Here is a 17,555-nt window from a genome sequence, read left to right on the forward strand (position 1 = left end):
CTTCTTCTCTTTGTCCTACTTTTTTATTTTCCTTCTTCTTCTCCTTTTTCTTTTTCTTCATTTCCTTCTTCTTCTTCTTCTTCGTCTTCTTCTCCTCCTCCTTCTTCTTCTTCTCCTCCTTCTTCGTCTCCTTTTTCTTCTTTTCCTTCTTCTACTTTTTCTTCTTCTTCTTTTCCTTCTTCTTCTCTTTCTCTGTCTTCTCCTTTTGCTTCTTTTTCTTCTTCTTCTTCTCCTTCTTCTTCTTCTCTTCCTTCTTCTGCTCTTTCTTCTCCTTTTTATTTTTTTCTTTTTCTTTTCTTCCTTCTTCTTCTTCTCCTTCTTCTTCTTCTTCTCTTCCTTCTTCTGCTCTTTCTTCTCCTTTTTATTTTTTTCTTCTTCTTTTCTTTCTTCTTCTTCTCCTTCTTCTTCTTCTCCTTCTTCTTTTTCGTCTTTTTCTTCTTCTTCTTTTTCTTATTTTCCTTCTTCTACTCCTTCTTCTTCTCCTCCTTCTTTTTTCCTTCTTCTTCTTCTTTCTCTTCCTTTTTCTTCTTTTCCTTCTTCTTCTTCTTCTTCTTCTCCTTCTTCTTTTTCTTATTTTCTTTCTTCTTCTTTTACTTCTTGTTCTACTTCTTCTTTTTTTATTTTTCTCCTTTTTCTTCTTCTTTTTCGTCTTTTTCTTCTTCTTCTTCTTTTTCTTATTTTCCTTCTTCTACTCCTTCTTCTTCTCCTCCTTCTTTTTTCCTTCTTCTTCTTTCTCTTCCTTTTTCTTCTTTTCCTTCTTCTTCTTCTCCTTCTTCTTTTTCTTATTTTCTTTCTTCTTCTTTTACTTCTTCTTGTTCTACTTCTTCTTCTTTTTTTATTTTTCTCCTTTTTCTTCTTCTTTTTCTTATTTTCCTTCTTCTTCTACTCCTTCTTCTCTTCCTTTTTTTCCCCTTCTTCTTCTTCTTCTACTTCTTCTCTTTCTCCTCCTTTTCCTTCTTTTCCTTCTTCTTCTTCTTCTCCTTATTTTTCTTCTTTTCTTTCTTCTTTCTTTATTTTTCTTCGTCTTCTTTTTCTTATTTTCCTTCTTCAACTCCTTCTTCTTTTTTCCTTCTTCTTCTTCTACTTCTCCTTCTTATTCTTCTTCTTTTTCTTATTTTCCTTCGTCTTCTACTCCTTCTTCTTCCCCTCCTTCTTCTCTTTCTTCTTTTCCTTTTTTTTTCTTCTTCTTCTTCTTCTTCTTCTTCTTCTTCTTCTTTATCTTTCTCTTTCTTCACCTTGTCCTTTTTCTTCTTTTTCATCTTCTTCTACTTCTTCTTCTTCTCTTTCTTCTCCTCCTTTTTCTTTTTATCTTCTTCTTATTCTTCTACTTCTGCTTCTTCTTCTCTTTATCTTTCTTCTCCTTCTCCTTTGTCTTCTTCTTCTTCTTCTTCTTCTCCTTTTTATTCTTTTCCTTCTTCTCATTATTCTTCTTCTTCTCCTTTTTCTTCTCCTTCTCTTTCGTCTCATTCTTCTTCTTCTTCTTCTTGTGCTACTTCTTCTCCATCTTCTTCTCCTTCTTCTTCTCCTTCTACTTCTTCTTCTTCTTCTTCTCCTCCTTCTCCTTCTCTTTATCTTTCTCTTCTCCTTCTCCTTTTTCTTCTTTTCCTTCTTCTTCTTCTAGTTCTCATTATTCTTCTTCTCCTTTTTCTTCTCCTCTTTCTTCTACTTCTTGTTCTTCTTGTTCTTGTTCTACTTCTTCTTCTCCTTCTTCTCCTTCTTCTCCTTCTTCTTCTTTTTCTTCTTTTCCTTCTTCTCCTTCTATTTCTTATTTTCCTTCTACTCCTTCTTCTTCTTCTTCTTCTTCTTCTTCTTCTCCTCCTCCTTCTTTTCCTTCTTCTTCTCTTTGTCCTACTTTTTTATTTTCCTTCTTCTCCTTTTTCTTTTTCTTCTTTTCCTTCTTCTTCTTCGTCTTCTTCTCCGCCTCCTTCTTCTTCTTCTCCTCCTTCTTCGTCTCCTTTTTCTTCTTTTCCTTCGTCTACTTTTTCCTCTTCTTCTTCTTTTCCTTCTTCTCTTTCTCTGTCTTCTCCTTTTGCTTCTTTTCCTTCTTCTTCTTCTCCTTCTTCTTCTCTTCCTTCTTCTGCTCTTTCTTCTCCTTTTTATTTTTTTCTTCTTCTTTTATTCCTTCTTCTTCTTCTCCTTCTTCTTCTTCTGCTCTTTCTTCTCCTTTTTATTTTTTTCTTCTTCTTTTCTTTCTTCTTCTTCTCCTTCTTCTTCTTCTCCTTCTTCTTTTTCGTCTTTTTCTTCTTCTTCTTCTTTTTCTTATTTTCCTTCTTCTACTCCTTCTTCTTCTCCTCCTTCTTTTTTCCTTCTTCTTCTTCTTTCTCTTCCTTTTTCTTCTTTTCCTTCTTCTTCTTCTTCTTCTTCTTCTTCTCCTTCTTCTTTTTCTTATTTTCTTTCTTCTTCTTTTACTTCTTCTTGTTCTACTTCTTCTTCTTTTTTTATTTTTCTCCTTTTTCTTCTTCTTCTTTTTCTTATTTTCCTTCTTCTTCTCCTCCTTCTTCTCTTCCTTTTTTTCCCCTTCTTCTTCTTCTTCTACTTCTTCTCTTTCTCCTCCTTTTCCTTCTTTTCCTTCTTCTTCTTCTCCTTATTTTTCTTCTTTTCTTTCCTCTTTCTTTCTTTTTCTTCGTCTTCTTTTTCTTATTTTCCTTCTTCAACTCCTTCTTCTTTTTTCCTTCTTCTTCTTCTTCTTCTTCTACTTCTCCTTCTTTTTTTCTTTTCCTACTATTTCTTCTCCTTTTCATTCTTTTTCTTATTTTCCTCCTTCTTCTTCTACTCCTTCTTCTTCTCTTTCTCCTCCTTTTTCTTATTTTCCTTCTTCTCCTTCTTTTTCTTCTTTTCTTTCTACTTTCTTCTTCTTTTTCTTCTTCGTCTTCTTCTTGTTCTACTTCTCCTTCTTCTTTTTTTCTTTTCCTTCTATTTATTCTCCTTCTCCTTTTTCTTCTTCTTATTCTTCTTCTTTTTCTTATTTTCCTTCGTCTTCTACTCCTTCTTCTTCCCCTCCTTCTTCTCTTTCTTCTTTTCCTTCTTTTCCTTCTTCTCCTTCTTCTATTTCTTCTTTTCCTTCTACTCCTTCTTCTTCTTCTTCTCCTCCTCCTCCTTCTTTTCCTTCTTCTTCTCTTTGTCCTACTTTTTTATTTTCCTTCTTCTTCTCCTTTTTCTTTTTCTTCTTTTCCTTCTTCTTCTTCGTCTCCTTTTTCTTCTTTTCCTTCGTCTACTTTTTCTTCTTCTTCTTCTTCTTTTCCTTCTTCTTCTCTTTCTCTGTCTTCTCCTTTTGCTTCTTTTCCTTCTTCTTCTTCTCCTTCTTCTTCTTCTCTTCCTTCTTCTGCTCTTTCTTCTCCTTTTCATTTTTTTTCTTCTTCTTTTCTTCCTTCTTCTTCTCCTTCTTCTTCTCTTCCTTCTTCTGCTCTTTTTTCTCCTTTTTATTTTTTTCTTCTTCTTTTCTTCCTTCTTCTCCTTCTTCTTCTTCTCCTTCTTCTTCTTTTTCGTCTTTTTCTTCTTCTTCTTCTTCTTCTTCTTCTTCTTTTTCTTATTTTCCTTCTTCTACTCCTTCTTCTTCTCCTCCTTCTTTTTTCCTTCTTCTTCTTCTTTCTCTTCCTTTTTCTTCTTTTCCTTCTTCTTCTTCTTCTTCTCCTTCTTCTTTTTCTTATTTTCTTTCTTCTTCTTTTACTTCTTCTTGTTCTACTTCTTCTTCTTTTTCTTCTTTTCCTTCTTCTTCTACTCCTTCTTCTCTTTCTTTTTTCCCCTTCTTCTTCTTCTTCTTCTTCTACTTCTTCTCTTTCTCCACCTTTTCCTTCTTTTCCTTCTTCTTCTCCTTATTTTTCTTCTTTTCTTTCTTCTTTCTTTCTTTTTCTTCGTCTTCTTTTTCTTATTTTCCTTCTTCAACTCCTTCTTCTTTTTTCCTTCTTCTTCTTCTTCTTCTTCTTCTTCTACTTCTCCTTCTTTTTTTTCTTTTCCTACTATTTCTTCTCCTTTTCATTCTTTTTCTTATTTTCCTTCTTCTTCTCCTTCTTTTTCTTCTTTTCTTTCTACTTTCTTCTTCTTTTTCTTCTTCTTCTTCGTCTTCTTCTTGTTCTACTTCTCCTTCTTCTTTTTTTCTTTTCCTTCTATTTATTCTCCTTCTCCTTTTTCTTCTTCTTATTCTTCTTCTTTTTCTTATTTTCCTTCGTCTTCTACTCCTTCTTCTTCCCCTCCTCTTTCTTCTTTTCCTTTTTTTTCTTCTTCTTCTTCTTCTTATTCTTCTTTATCTTTCTCTTTCTTCACCTTCTCCTTTTTCTTCTTTTTCATCTTCTTCTACTTCTTCTTCTCTTTCTTCTCCTCCTTTTTCTTTTTATCTTCTTCTTATTCTTGTACTTCTGCTTCTTCTTTTCTTTATCTTTCTTCTCCTTCTCCTTTGTCTTCTTCTTCTTTTTCTTCTTCTTCTTCTTCTCTTTCCTCTCCTTCTTTTTCTTCTTCTCCTTTTTCTCTTTATTCTCTTTCTTCTTCCCCTTTTTCTTTTTCGCCTTCTTCTATTTCTTCTTCTTCTCCTCCTTCTCTTTCTTCTCCACCTTTTTCTTTTTTTCCTTCTTCTTCTTTTTCTCCTTCTTCTCCTGCTTCTTCTTCTCTTTATCTTTCTTCTGATTCTCCTTTTTCTTCTTTTACTTCTTCTTCTCCTTCTTCTTCTTCTTACCTTTCTTCTCATTTTTCTTCTTTTTCTACTTCTTCTCCATATTCCTTCTTCTTTCTCTTTATCTTATTCTTTCTTCTCCTTTTTCTTCTTTTCATTCTTCTTCTTCTACTTCTCATTATTCTTCTTCTTTTTCCTCTCCTTCTCTTTCTTCTACTTCTTGTTCTTCTTGTTCTACTTCTTCTTATCCTTCCTTCTTCTTCTCCTTCTTCTTTTTCTTCTTTTCCTTCTTCTCCTTTTTCTTTTTCTTCTTTTCCTTCTTCTTCTACTCCTTCTTCTTCTCCTCCTCTTCCTACTTCTTCTTTTCCTTCTTCTTCTTCTCTTTGTACTCCTTTTTTTATTTTCCTTCTTCTCCTTTTTTCTTCCTTTCCTTCTTCTTCTTCTTCTTCTTCCCCTCCTCCTCCTTCTTCTTCTTCTCCTCCTTCTTCTCCTCCTCCTCCTCCTTCTTCTTCTTCTTCTTCTTCTCTTTCCTCTCCTTCTTTTTCTTCTTCTCCTTTTTCTCTTTATTCTCTTTCTTCTTCCCCTTTTTCTTTTTCTCCTTCTTCTATTTCTTCTTCTTCTCCTCCTTCTCTTTCTTCTCCACCTTTTTCTTTTTTTCCTTCTTCTTCTTTTTCTCCTTCTTCTCCTGCTTCTTCTTCTCTTTATCTTTCTTCTGATTCTCCTTTTTCTTCTTTTACTTCTTCTTCTCCTTCTTCTTCTTCTTCTTCTTCTTACCTTTCTTCTCATTTTTCTTCTTTTTCTACTTCTTCTCCATATTCCTTCTTCTTTCTCTTTATCTTTCTCTTTCTTCTCCTTTTTCTTCTTTTCATTCTTCTAATTCTACTTCTCATTATTCTTCTTCTTTTTCCTCTCCTTCTCTTTCTTCTACTTCTTGTTCTTCTTGTTCTTCTTGTTCTACTTCTTCTTATCCTTCCTTCTTCTTCTCCTTCTTCTTTTTCTTCTTTTCCTTCTTCTCCTTTTTCTTTTTCTTCTTTTCCTTCTTCTTCTACTCCTTCTTCTTCTCCTCCTCTTCCTACTTCTTCTTTTCCTTCTTCTTCTTCTCTTTGTACTCCTTTTTTTATTTTCCTTCTTCTCCTTTTTTCTTCCTTTCCTTCTTCTTCTTCTTCCCCTCCTCCTCCTTCTTCTTCTTCTCCTCCTTCTTCTCCTCCTCCTCCTCCTCCTTCTTCTTCTTCTTCTGCTTCTCCTTTTTCTTCTTTTCGTTCTTTTTTTCCTTATTCTACTTATTTTCCTACCTTCCTCCTCTTCTTCTTCTTCTTCTTCTTCTTCTTCTTCTTCTTCTTCTCCTTCTTCTTCTTTTCTCCTTCTCCTTTTTCTTCTTTTCATCTTCTTCTTCTACTTCTCATTCTTATGCTTCTTCTTATCCTTTTTCTTCTTTTCCTTCTTCTTCTACTTTTTCTTCTTCTTCTCCTTCTTCTTCTTCTTCTTCTTCTTCTCCTTCTTCTTCTCTTTCTGTCTTCTCCTTTTGCTTCTTTTCCTTCTTCTCCTTCTTCTTCTTCTCTTCCTTCTTCTGCTCTTTCTTCTCCTTTTTATTTTTTTCTTCTTCTTTTCCTCCTTCTTCTCCTTCTTCTTCTTTTTCTTCTTCTTCTCCTTCTTTTTCTCATTTTCCTTTTTCTACTCCTTCTTCTTCTCCTCCTTCTTTTTTACTTCTTCTTCTTCTTCTTCTTCTCTTTCTCCTCCTTTTTCTTCTTTTCCTTCTTCTTCTACTCCTTCTTCTCTTCCTTTTTTTTCCTTCTTCTTCTTCTCTTTCTCCTCCTTTTTCTTCTTTTCCTTCTTCTTCTGCTCCCTCTTCTCTTCCTTTTTTTCCCTTCTTCTTCTCTTTCTCCTCCTTTTCCTTCTTCTCCTTATTATTCTTCTTTTCTTTCTTTCTTCTTCTTCTCCTTCTTATTCTTCTTCTTTTTCTTATTTTCCTTCGTCTTCTACTCCTTCTTCTTCCCCTCCTTCTTCTCTTTCTTCTTTTACTTTTTTTTCTTCTTCTTCTTCTTTATCTTTCTCTTTCTTCACCTTCTCCTTTTTCTTCTTTTTCATCTTCTTCTACTTCTTCTTCTCTTTCTTCTCCTCCTTTTCTTTTTATCTTCTTCTTATTCTTCTACTTCTGCTTCTTCTTCTCTTTATCTTTCTTCTCCTTCTCCTTTGTCTTCTTCTTCTTTTTCTTCTTCTTCTTCTCTTTCTTCTCCTTCTTTTTCTTCTTCTCCTTTTTCTCTTTATTCTCTTTCTTCCCACCCTTTTTCTTTTTCGTCTGCTTCTTCTCTTTATCTCTCCTTCTACTTTTTCTACTTTTCCTCCTTCTATTTCTTCTTCTTCTTCTTCTTCTCGTTCTCTTTAATCTCCTTCTTTTTCTTCTTCTCCTTTTTCTCTTTATTCTCCCCCTTTTTCTTTTTCGTCTTCTTCTTCTCTTTATCTCTCCTTCTACTTTTTCTCCTTCTTCTATTTCTTCTTCTTCTCCTCCTTCTCTTTCTTCTCCACCTTTTTCTTTTTTTCCTTCTTCTTCTTTTTCTCCTTCTTCTCCTGCTTCTTCTTCTCTTTATCTTTCTTCTGATTCTCCTTTTTCTTCTTTTACTTCTTCTTCTCCTTCTTCTTCTTCTTCTTCTTACCTTTCTTCTCATTTTTCTTCTTTTTCTACTTCTTCTCCATATTCCTTCTTCTTTCTCTTTATCTTTCTCTTTCTTCTCCTTTTTCTTCTTTTCATTCTTCTAATTCTACTTCTCATTATTCTTCTTCTTTTTCCTCTCCTTCTCTTTCTTCTACTTCTTGTTCTTCTTGTTCTTCTTGTTCTACTTCTTCTTATCCTTCCTTCTTCTTCTCCTTCTTCTTTTTCTTCTTTTCCTTCTTCTCCTTTTTCTTTTTCTTCTTTTCCTTCTTCTTCTACTCCTTCTTCTTCTCCTCCTCTTCCTACTTCTTCTTTTCCTTCTTCTTCTTCTCTTTGTACTCCTTTTTTTATTTTCCTTCTTCTCCTTTTTTCTTCCTTTCCTTCTTCTTCTTCTTCTTCCCCTCCTCCTCCTTCGTCTTCTTCTCCTCCTTCTTCTCCTCCTCCTTCTTCTTCTTCTTCTTCTGCTTCTCCTTTTTCTTCTTTTCGTTCTTTTTTTCCTTATTCTACTTATTTTCCTTCCTTCCTCCTCCTCTTCTTCTTCTTCTTCTTCTTCTCCTTCTTCTTCTCTTTCTCTCTTTTCTCCTTCTCCTTTTTCTTCTTTTCATCTTCTTCTTCTACTTCTCATTCTTATGCTTCTTCTTATCCTTTTTCTTCTTTTCCTTCTTCTACTTTTTCTTCTTCTTCTCCTTCTTCTTCTTCTTCTTCTTCTTCTTCTTCTCCTTCTTCTTCTCTTTCTGTCTTCTCCTTTTGCTTATTTTCCTTCTCCTTCTTCTTCTTCTCTTCCTTCTTCTGCTCTTTCTTCTCCTTTTTATTTTTTTCTTCTTCTTTTCCTCCTTCTTCTTCTTCTCCTTCTTCTTCTTTTTCTTCTTCTTCTCCTTCTTCTTTTTCTCATTTTCCTTTTTCTACTCCTTCTTCTTCTCCTCCTTCTTTTTTCCTTCTTCTTCTTCTTCTCTTTCTCCTCCTTTTTCTTCTTTTCCTTCTTCTTCTACTCCTTCTTCTCTTCCTTTTTTTTTCCTTCTTCTTCTTCTCTTTCTCCTCATTTTTCTTCTTTTCCTTCTTCTTCTGCTCCCTCTTCTCTTCCTTTTTTTCCCTTCTTCTTCTCTTTCTCCTCCTTTTCCTTCTTCTCCTTATTATTCTTCTTTTCTTTCTTCTTTCTTTCTTCTTCTTCTCCTTCTTGTTCGTCTTCTTTTTCTTATTTTCCTTCTTCTTCTCCTTCTTATTTTTTCCTTCTTCTTCTTCTTCTTCTTCTTCTTCTCTTTCTCCTCTTTTTTATTTTTATTATTATTATTATTATTATTTCTACTTCTACTTCTTCTCTTTATCTTTCTTCTTCTTCACCTTTTTCTTCTTCTCTTTCTTCTCCTCCTTATTCTTCTTCTTCTCCTCCTCCTTCTTCTTCTTCTTCTTCTTCTTCTACTTCTTCTTGTTCTTCTTCTCCTTCTGCTTCTTCTCTTTATCTTTCTTCTCCTTCTACTTTCTCAACTTTTCCTTCTTATGCTTCTTCTCCTCCTCCTCCTCCTTCTTCTTCTCCTTCTTCTTGCTCTTCTTCTTGTTCTACTTCTTCTTCTCCTTCTTCTTCTTCTTCTTCTTCTTCTTATTCTCCTCCTCCTTCATTTTATTTTCCTTCTTATTCAACTTCTTCTTTTTCTACTTCTTCCTCCTCTTCTTCCTCTTCTTGTTCTCCTTCTTGTTCTCCTTCTTCTTCTCCTTCTTCTTCTTTTTCTACTTCTTCCTCCTCTTCTTCCTCTTCTTGTTCTCCTTCTTGTTCTCCTTTTTCTTTTTCTTCTTCTTCTTCTTCTTCTTCGTCTTCTTCTTCTTCCTCTTCTTCTTCTCCTTCTTCCTCTTCTTCTTCATCTTCTTCTTCTTCTTCTTGTTCTACTTCTTCTCCTTCTTCGTCTTCTACTACTACTCCTTCTTCTTCTTCTCCTCATTTTCCTTCATTTCTTTCTTCTTCTCCTTCTTCTTCATCTTCTTTTTCTTCTTCTCCTTCTTCTTCTTTTTTCCTTCTTCTTCTTCTCTTTCTCCTCCTTTTTATTATTTTCCTTCTTCTTCTTCTTCATCATCTTCTACTTCTCCTTTTTTTTCTTTTCCTTCTATTTCTTCTCCTTTTTCTTCTTCTTCTTATTATTTTTCTTATTTTCCTTCTTCTTCTACTCCTTCTTCTCCTCCTTTTTCTTCTCCTCCTTCTTTCTTTCCTTTCTTCTTCTTCTCTTTCTCCTCCTTTTTCTTATATTCCTCATTCTTCTCCTTCTTCTTCTTCTTATTCTTCTTCTTGTTCTACGTCTTCTTCTTTTTTTTCTTTTTCTTCTATTTATTCTCCTTTTTCTTCTTCTTCTTCTTCTTCTTCTTCTTCTTCTTCTTCTTCTTCTTCTTCTTCTTTTTCTTACTTTCCTTCTTCTTCTACTCCTTCTTCTTCCCCTCCTTCTTCTCTTTCTTCTTTTCCTTTTTTCTACTTCTGTTTTTTTCTTCTTCTTTTTCTTCCTCTTCTTCATCTTTCTCTTTCTTCACCTTCTCCTTTTTCTTCTTTTTCGTCTTCTTCTTCTCCTCCTTCTTCTACTTCTTCTTCTCTTTCTTCTCCTCCTTTTTCTTTTTTTCCTTCTTCTTTTCCTTCTTCTTTCTTCTCCTCCTTTTTCTCTTTATTCTCTTTCTTCTCCTCTTTTTTCTTTTTTGTCTTCTTCTTCTCCTTCTGCTTTTTCTCTTTATCTTTCTTCTCCTTCTACTTTTTCTACTTTTCCTTCTTCTTCTACTTCTTCTTCTTCTTCTTCTCCTCCTCCTTCTTCTTCTCCTCCTTCTCCTCCTTCTTCTTCTCCTTCTTCTTCTTTTTCTTCTTCTACTTCTTCCTCTTCTTGTTCTCCTTCTTCTCCTCCTTTTTCTTCTCCTTCTTCCTCTTCATCTTCTCCTTCTTCTTGTTCTACTTCTTTTTCTTCTTCTTCTTCTACTTCTTCTCCTTCTTCTCTTTCTTATTTTCCTTCTTCTTCTACTCCTTCTTCTCCCTCTTCCTCTTCTTCTTCATCTTCTCCTTCTTCTTCTTGTTCTACTTCTTCTCCTTCTTCGTCTTCTACTACTACTCCTTCTTCTTCTTCTCCTCATTTTCCTTCATTTCTTTCTTCTTCTTTTTTTTCTTTTCCTTCTATTTCTTCTCCTTCTCCTTTTTCTTCTTCTTCTTATTATTTTTCTTATTTTCCTTCTTCTTCTACTCCTTCTTCTCCTCCTTTTTCTTCTTCTCCTCCTTCTTTCTTTCCTTTCTTCTTCTTCTCTTTCTCCTCCTTTTTCTTATATTCCTCATTCTTCTCCTTCTTCTTCTTCTTCTTCTTCTTCTTCTTCTTCTTCTTCTTCTTCTTCTTGTTCTACGTCTTCTTCTTCTTTTTTTTCTTTTTCTTCTATTTATTCTCCTTTTTCTTCTTCTTCTTCTTCTTAGTTTCCTTCTTCTTCTACTCCTTCTTCTTCCCCTCCTTCTTCTATTTCTTCTTTTCCTTCTTCTTTCTTCTCCTCCTTTTTCTCTTTATTCTCTTTCTTCTCCTCTTTTTTCTTTTTCGTCTTCTTCTTCTCCTTCTGCTTCTTCTCTTTATCTTTCTTCTCCTTCTACTTTTTCTACTTTTCCTTCTTCTTCTACTTCTTCTTCTTCTTCTTCTTCTCCTCCTCCTTCTTCTTCTCCTCCTTCTCCTCCTTCTTCTTCTCCTTCTTCTTCTTCTCCTCCTTCTCCTCCTTCTTGTTCTCCTTCTTCTCCTCCTTTTTCTTCTCCTTCTTCCTCTTCATCTTCTCCTTCTTCTTGTTCTACTTCTTTTTCTTCTTCTTCTTCTACTTCTTCTCCTTCTTCTTCTCTTTCTTATTTTCCTTCTTCTTTTACTTCTTCTTCTTCTTCTTCTTATTATTATTTTTCTTTTTTTCCTCCTTCTTCTCCTCCTTTTTCTTCTCCTCCTTCTTTTTTTCCTTTCTTCTTCTTCTCTTTCTCCTCCTTTTTCTTATATTCCTCGTTCTTCTCCTTCTTCTTTTTCTTCTTTTCTTTCTTCTTTCCTCTTTCTTCTTCTTGTTCTACTTCTTCTTTTTTTTCTTTTTCTTCTATTTATTCTCCTTTTTCTTACTTTCCTTCTTCTTCCCCTCCTTCTTCTCTTTCTTCTTTTCCTTTTTTCTTCTTCTCTTTTTTTCTTCTTCTTCTTCATCTTTCTCTTTCTTCACCTTCTCCTTTTTCGTCTTCTTCTACTTCTTCTTCTCCTCCTTCTTCTACTTCTTCTCTTTCTTCTTTTTTCTTTTTCGTCTTCTTCTTCTCCTTCTGCTTCTTCTCTTTATCTTTCTTCTCCTTCTACTTTTTCTACTTTTACTTCTTCTTCTACTTCTTCTTCTTCTTCTCCTCCTCCTCCTTCTTCTTCTCCTCCTTCTTCTTCTTCTCCTTCTTCTTCTTTTTCTTCTTCTTCTTCTTCTTCTTCTTCTTCTTCTACTTCTTCTCCTTCTTCTTCTCTTTCTTATTTTCCTTCTTCTTCTACTTCTTCTTCTTCTTCTTCTTCTTCTTCTTCTTCTTCTTCTTCTTCTAGTCCTTCTCCTCCTTCTTTTTTTTATTTTCCTTCTATTTCTTCTCGTCCTTTTTCTTCTTATTATTATTTTTCTTATTTTCCTCCTTCTCTACTCCTCCTTCTTCTTCTCCTTTTTCTTCTCCTCCTTCTTTTTTTCCTTTCTTCTCTTTCTCCTTCTTTTTCTTATATTCCTCATTCTTCTCCTTCTTCTTTTTCTTCTTTTCTTTCTTCTTTCCTCTTTCTTCTTCTTATTCTTCTTCTTCTTGTTCTACTTCTTCTTCTTTTTTTTCTTTTTCTTCTATTTCTTCTCCTTTTTCTTACTTTCCTTCTTCTTCTACTCCTTCTTCTTCCCCTCCTTCTTCTCTTTCTTCTTTTCCTTTTTTCTTCTTCTGTTTTTTTCTTCTTCTGTTTTTTTCGTCTTCTTCTTCATCTTTCTCTTTCTTCACCTTCTCCTTTTTCGTCTTCTTCTACTTCTTCTTCTCCTCCTTCTTCTACTTCTTCTTCTCTTTCTTCTCCTCCTTTTTCTTTTTTTCCTTCTTCTTTTCCTTCTTCTTATTCTTCTACTTCTGCTTCTTCTTCTCTTTATCTTTCTTCTCCTTTTCCTTTTTCTTCTTCTTCTTCTCTTTCTTCTCCTCCTTTTTCTCTTTATTCTCTTTCTTCTCCTCTTTTTTCTTTTTCGTCTTCTTCTTCTCCTTCTGCTTCTTCTCTTTATCTTTCTTCTCCTTCTACTTTTTCTACTTTTACTTCTTCTACTTCTTCTTCTTCTTCTCCTCCTCCTTCTCCTCCTTCTCCTCCTTCTTCTTCTCCTTCTTCTTCTTTTTCTTCTTCTACTTCTTCCTCTTCTTGTTCTCCTTCTTCTTCTTCTCCTCCTTTTTCTTCTCCTTCTTCCTCTTCTTCATCTTCTCCTTCTTCTTGTTCTACTTCTTCTTCTACATCTTCTCCTTCTTCTTCTCTTTCTTATTTTCCTTCTTCTTTTACTCCTTCTTCTTCTTCTTCTTCTTCTAGTCCTTATCCTCCTCCTCATTCTTTTTCTTCTTTTTCTCCTTCTTCTACTTCTTTTCCTTCTTCTTTTTCTTCTTTTCCTTATTCTTCTCCTCCTTCTTCGACTTTTCCTTCTTCTCCTCCTCCTTCTTCTCCTTCTTCTTCTCCTCCTCCTCTTCCTCCTTCTTCTTCTACTCCTCCTTTTCTTCTTCTCTTTCTTCTCATTCTTCTTCTTTTTCTTGTTCTCCTTCTTCTCCTTCTTCTCCTTCTTCTCCTTCTTCTTCTCCTTCTTCTTCTCTTTTTCTTTCTCTTTCTGCTCCTTCTCCTTTTTCTTCTTTTCCTTCTTCTTCTTCTACTTCTCATTATTCTTCCCCTTCTTCTCCTTTTTCTTCTCCTTCTCTTTCTTCTATTTCTTGTTCTTCTTCTTGTTCTACTTCTTCTTTTCCTTCTTTTCCTTCTTCTTTTTCTTCTTTTCCTTCTTCTTCTTCTCCTTCTTCTTATTCTTCTTTTTCTTCTTCTTCTTCTACTCTTTCTTCTTTTCCTTCTTCTTCTCTTTGTCCTCCTTTTTTTATTTTCCTTCTTCTTCTCATCCTTTTTCTTTTTCTTCTTTTTCTTCTTTTTCTTCTTTTTCTTCTTTTTCTTCTTTTCCTTCTTCTTCTTCTCCTCCCCCTCCTTCTTCTTCTCCTTCTTCTCCTCCTCTTCCTTCTTCTTCTGCTTCTCCTTTTTCTTTTCCTTCTTCTTCTTCTACTTTTTCTCCTTCTCATTCTTCTTCTTCTTCTCCTTCTTCTTTTTCTTCTTCTTCTCTTTGTCCTCCTTTTTTTATTTTCCTTCTTCTTCTCCTCCTCCTCCCCCTCCTTCTTCTTCTACTTCTTCTCCTCCTTCTTCTTCTTCTCCTTCTCCTTTTTCTTCTTTTCCTTCTTTTTTTCCTTCTTCTTATTTTCCTTCCTCTTCTTCTTCTTCTTCTTCTCCTTATTATTCTCTTTCTCTATTTTCTCCTTCTCCTTTTTCTTCTTTTCCTTCTTCTTCTTCTACTTTTTCTCCTTCTTCTCATTCTTCTTCTTCTTCTCCTTCTTCTCCTCCTTTTTCTTATCTTTCTCTTCTCCTTTTGCTTATTTTCCTTCTTCTTCTCCTTCTACTTCTACTCTTCCTTCTTCTGCTCTTTCTTCTCCTCCTTTTTTTTTTTTTTCTTCTTCTTTTCCTCCTTCTTCTTCTCCTTCTTCTTCTTTTTCTTCTTATTTTCCTTCTTCTTTTTCTTATTTTCCTTCTTATACTCCTTCTTCTCCTCCTCCTTCTTTTTTCCTTCTTCTTCTACTTCTTCTTCTTGTTGTTCTTCTTCTCCTTCTTCTTCTTCTTCTCTATCTCCTTCTTTTTCTTCTTTTCTTTCTTCTTTTCTTTCTTCTTCTTCTTCTTCTTCTTGTTCTACTTCTTCTTCTCCTGCTCCTTTTTCTTCTTCTTCTTCTTTTCCTTTTTCTACTCCTTCTTCTCCTCCTTCTTTTTTTTTTTCCTCCTTCTTCTACTCCTTCTTCTCTTTCTCCTCCTTTTTCTTATTTTCCTTCTTCTCCTTCTTTTTCTTCTTTTCTTTCAACTTTCTTCTTCTTTTTCTTCTTCTTCGTCTTCTTCTTCTTGTTCTACTTCTCCTTCTTTTTTTCTTTTCCTTCTATTTATTCTCCTTGTCCTTCTTCTTCTTCTTTTTCTTATTTTCCTTCGTCTTCTACTCCTTCTTCTCTTTCTTCTTTTCCTTTTTTTCTTCTTCTGTTTTTTCTTCTTCTTCTTCATCTTTCTCTTTATTCACCTTCTCCTTTGTCTTCTTTTTCGTCTTCTTCTACTTCTTCTTCTCCTCCTTCTTCTTCTACTTCTTCTTCTCTTTCTTCTCCTCCTTTTTCCCTTCTTCTTTATCTTCTTCTTATTCTTCTACTTCTGCTTCTTCTTCTCTTGATCTTTCTTCTCCTTCTCCTTTTTCTTCTTCTTCTCTTTCTTCTCCTTTTTCTTCTTCTCCTTTTTCTCTTTATTCTCTTTCTTCTCCCACTTTTTCTTTTTCGTCTTCTTCTTCTCCTTCTGCTTCTTCTCTTTATCTCTCCTTCTACTTTTTCTCCTTCTTCTATTTCTTCTTCTTCTTCTTCTCCTTCTCTTTCTTCTCCACCTTTTTCTTTTTTCCTTCTTCTTCTTCCTTTTCTCCTTCTTCTCCTGCTTCTTCTTCTCTTTATCTTTCTTCTGATTCTCCTTTTTCTTGTTTTACTTCTTCTTCTCCTTCTTCTTCTCCTGCTTCTTCTTCTCTTTCTTCTCCTTTTTCTTCTTTTCCTTCTTCTTCTTCTACTTCTCATTATTCTTCCCCTTCTTCTCCTTTTTCTTCTCCTTCTCTTTCTTCTATTTCTTGTTCTTCTTCTTGTTCTACTTCTTCTTTTCCTTCTTTTCCTTCTTCTTTTTCTTCTTTTCCTTCTTCTTCTTCTCCTTCTTCTTTTTCTTCTTTTTCTTCTTCTTCTTCTACTCTTTCTTCTTTTCCTTCTTCTTCTCTTTGTCCTCCTTTTTTTATTTTCCTTCTTCTTCTCATCCTTTTTCTTTTTCTTCTTTTTCTTCTTTTCCTTCTTCTTCTTCTCCTCCCCCTCCTTCTTCTTCTCCTTCTTCTCCTCCTCCTCCTTCTTCTTCTGCTTCTCCTTTTTCTTTTCCTTCTTCTTCTTCTACTTTTTCTCCTTCTTCTCATTCTTCTTCTTCTTCTCCTTCTTCTTTTTCTTCTTCTTCTCTTTGTCCTCCTTTTTTTATTTTCCTTCTTCTTCTCCTCCTCCTCCCCCTCCTTCTTCTTCTACTTCTTCTCCTCCTTCTTCTTCTTCTCCTTCTCCTTTTTCTTCTTTTCCTTCTTTTTTTCCTTCTTCTTATTTTCCTTCCTCTTCTTCTTCTTCTCCTTATTATTCTCTTTCTCTATTTTCTCCTACTCCTTTTTCTTCTTTTCCTTCTTCTTCTTCTACTTTTTCTCCTTCTTCTCATTCTTCTTCTTCTTCTCCTTCTTCTCCTCCTTTTTCTTATCTTTCTCTTCTCCTTTTGCTTATTTTCCTTCTTCTTCTCCTTCTACTTCTACTCTTCCTTCTTCTGCTCTTTCTTCTCCTCCTTTTTTTTTTTCTTCTTCTTTTCCTCCTTCTTCTTCTCCTTCTTCTTCTTTTTCTTCTTATTTTCCTTCTTCTTTTTCTTATTTTCCTTCTTATACTCCTTCTTCTCCTCCTCCTTCTTTTTTCCTTCTTCTTCTACTTCTTCTTGTTGTTCTTCTTCTCCTTCTTCTTCTTCTTCTCTATCTCCTTCTTTTTCTTCTTTTCTTTCTTCTTTTCTTTCTTCTTCTTCTTCTTCTTGTTCTACTTCTTCTTCTCCTGCTCCTTTTTCTTCTTCTTCTTCTTTTCCTTTTTCTACTCCTTCTTCTCCTCCTTCTTTTTTTTTTTCCTCCTTCTTCTACTCCTTCTTCTCTTTCTCCTCCTTTTTCTTATTTTCCTTCTTCTCCTTCTTTTTCTTCTTTTCTTTCAACTTTCTTCTTCTTTTTCTTCTTCTTCTTCGTCTTCTTCTTGTTCTACTTCTCCTTCTTTTTTTCTTTTCCTTCTATTTATTCTCCTTGTCCTTCTTCTTCTTCTTTTTCTTATTTTCCTTCGTCTTCTACTCCTTCTTCTCTTTCTTCTTTTCCTTTTTTTCTTCTTCTGTTTTTTCTTCTTCTTCTTCATCTTTCTCTTTATTCACCTTCTCCTTTGTCTTCTTTTTCGTCTTCTTCTACTTCTTCTTCTCCTCCTTCTTCTTCTACTTCTTCTTCTCTTTCTTCTCCTCCTTTTTCCCTTCTTCTTTATCTTCTTCTTATTCTTCTACTTCTGCTTCTTCTTCTCTTGATCTTTCTTCTCCTTCTCCTTTTTCTTCTCTTTCTTCTCCTTTTTCTTCTTCTCCTTTTTCTCTTTATTCTCTTTCTTCTCCCACTTTTTCTTTTTCGTCTTCTTCTTCTCCTTCTGCTTCTTCTCTTTATCTCTCCTTCTACTTTTTCTCCTTCTTCTATTTCTTCTTCTTCTTCTTCTCCTTCTCTTTCTTCTCCACCTTTTTCTTTTTTCCTTCTTCTTCTTCTTCCTTTTCTCCTTCTTCTCCTGCTTCTTCTTCTCTTTATCTTTCTTCTGATTCTCCTTTTTCTTGTTTTACTTCTTCTTCTCCTTCTTCTTCTCCATCTTCCTCTTTATCTTTCTTCCCTTTCTCCTTTTTCTTCTTTTCCTTCTTCTTCTTCTTCTTTTACTCCTTCTTCTTCATCATCTTCTTCTATTTCTATTTCTTCTCCTTCTTCTTTTTCTCTTTCTCTTTCTTCTCATTTTTCTTATTTTCCTTCTTCTTCTTTTTTTGTTCTCCTTTTTCTTAATTTCCTTCTTCTATTTCTTCTCTTTCTCTTTCTTCTCCCTCTCTTTTTTCTTCTCTACCTTTATCTTTTTCTTCTTCTTCTTCTACTTCTCCTTCTTCTCCTTTTTGTCTTTTCCTTCTATTTATTCTCCGTCTCCTTTTTCTTCTTCTTATTCTTCTTCTTTTTCTTATTTTCCTTCGTCTTCTACTCCTTCTTCTTCCCATCCTTCTTCTCTTTCTTCTTTTCCTTTTTTTCTTCTTCTGTTTTTTCTTCTTCGTCTTCTTCTTCCTCTTTCTCTTTCTTCACCTTCTCCTTTTTCTTCTTTTTCGTATTCTTCTACTTCTTCTTTTCCTCCTCCTTCTTCTTCTACTTCTTCTTCCTCTTCTTCTCTTTCTTCTCCACCTTTTTTCTTTTTTTTTCCTTCTTCTTCTTTTTCTCCTTCTTCTCCTGCTTGTTCTTCTCTTTATCTTTATT

This window comes from Rhinoderma darwinii (assembly GCF_050947455.1).
Source record: "Rhinoderma darwinii isolate aRhiDar2 chromosome 3 unlocalized genomic scaffold, aRhiDar2.hap1 SUPER_3_unloc_18, whole genome shotgun sequence".
NCBI classification, from domain to species: Eukaryota; Metazoa; Chordata; class Amphibia; order Anura; family Rhinodermatidae; genus Rhinoderma; species Rhinoderma darwinii.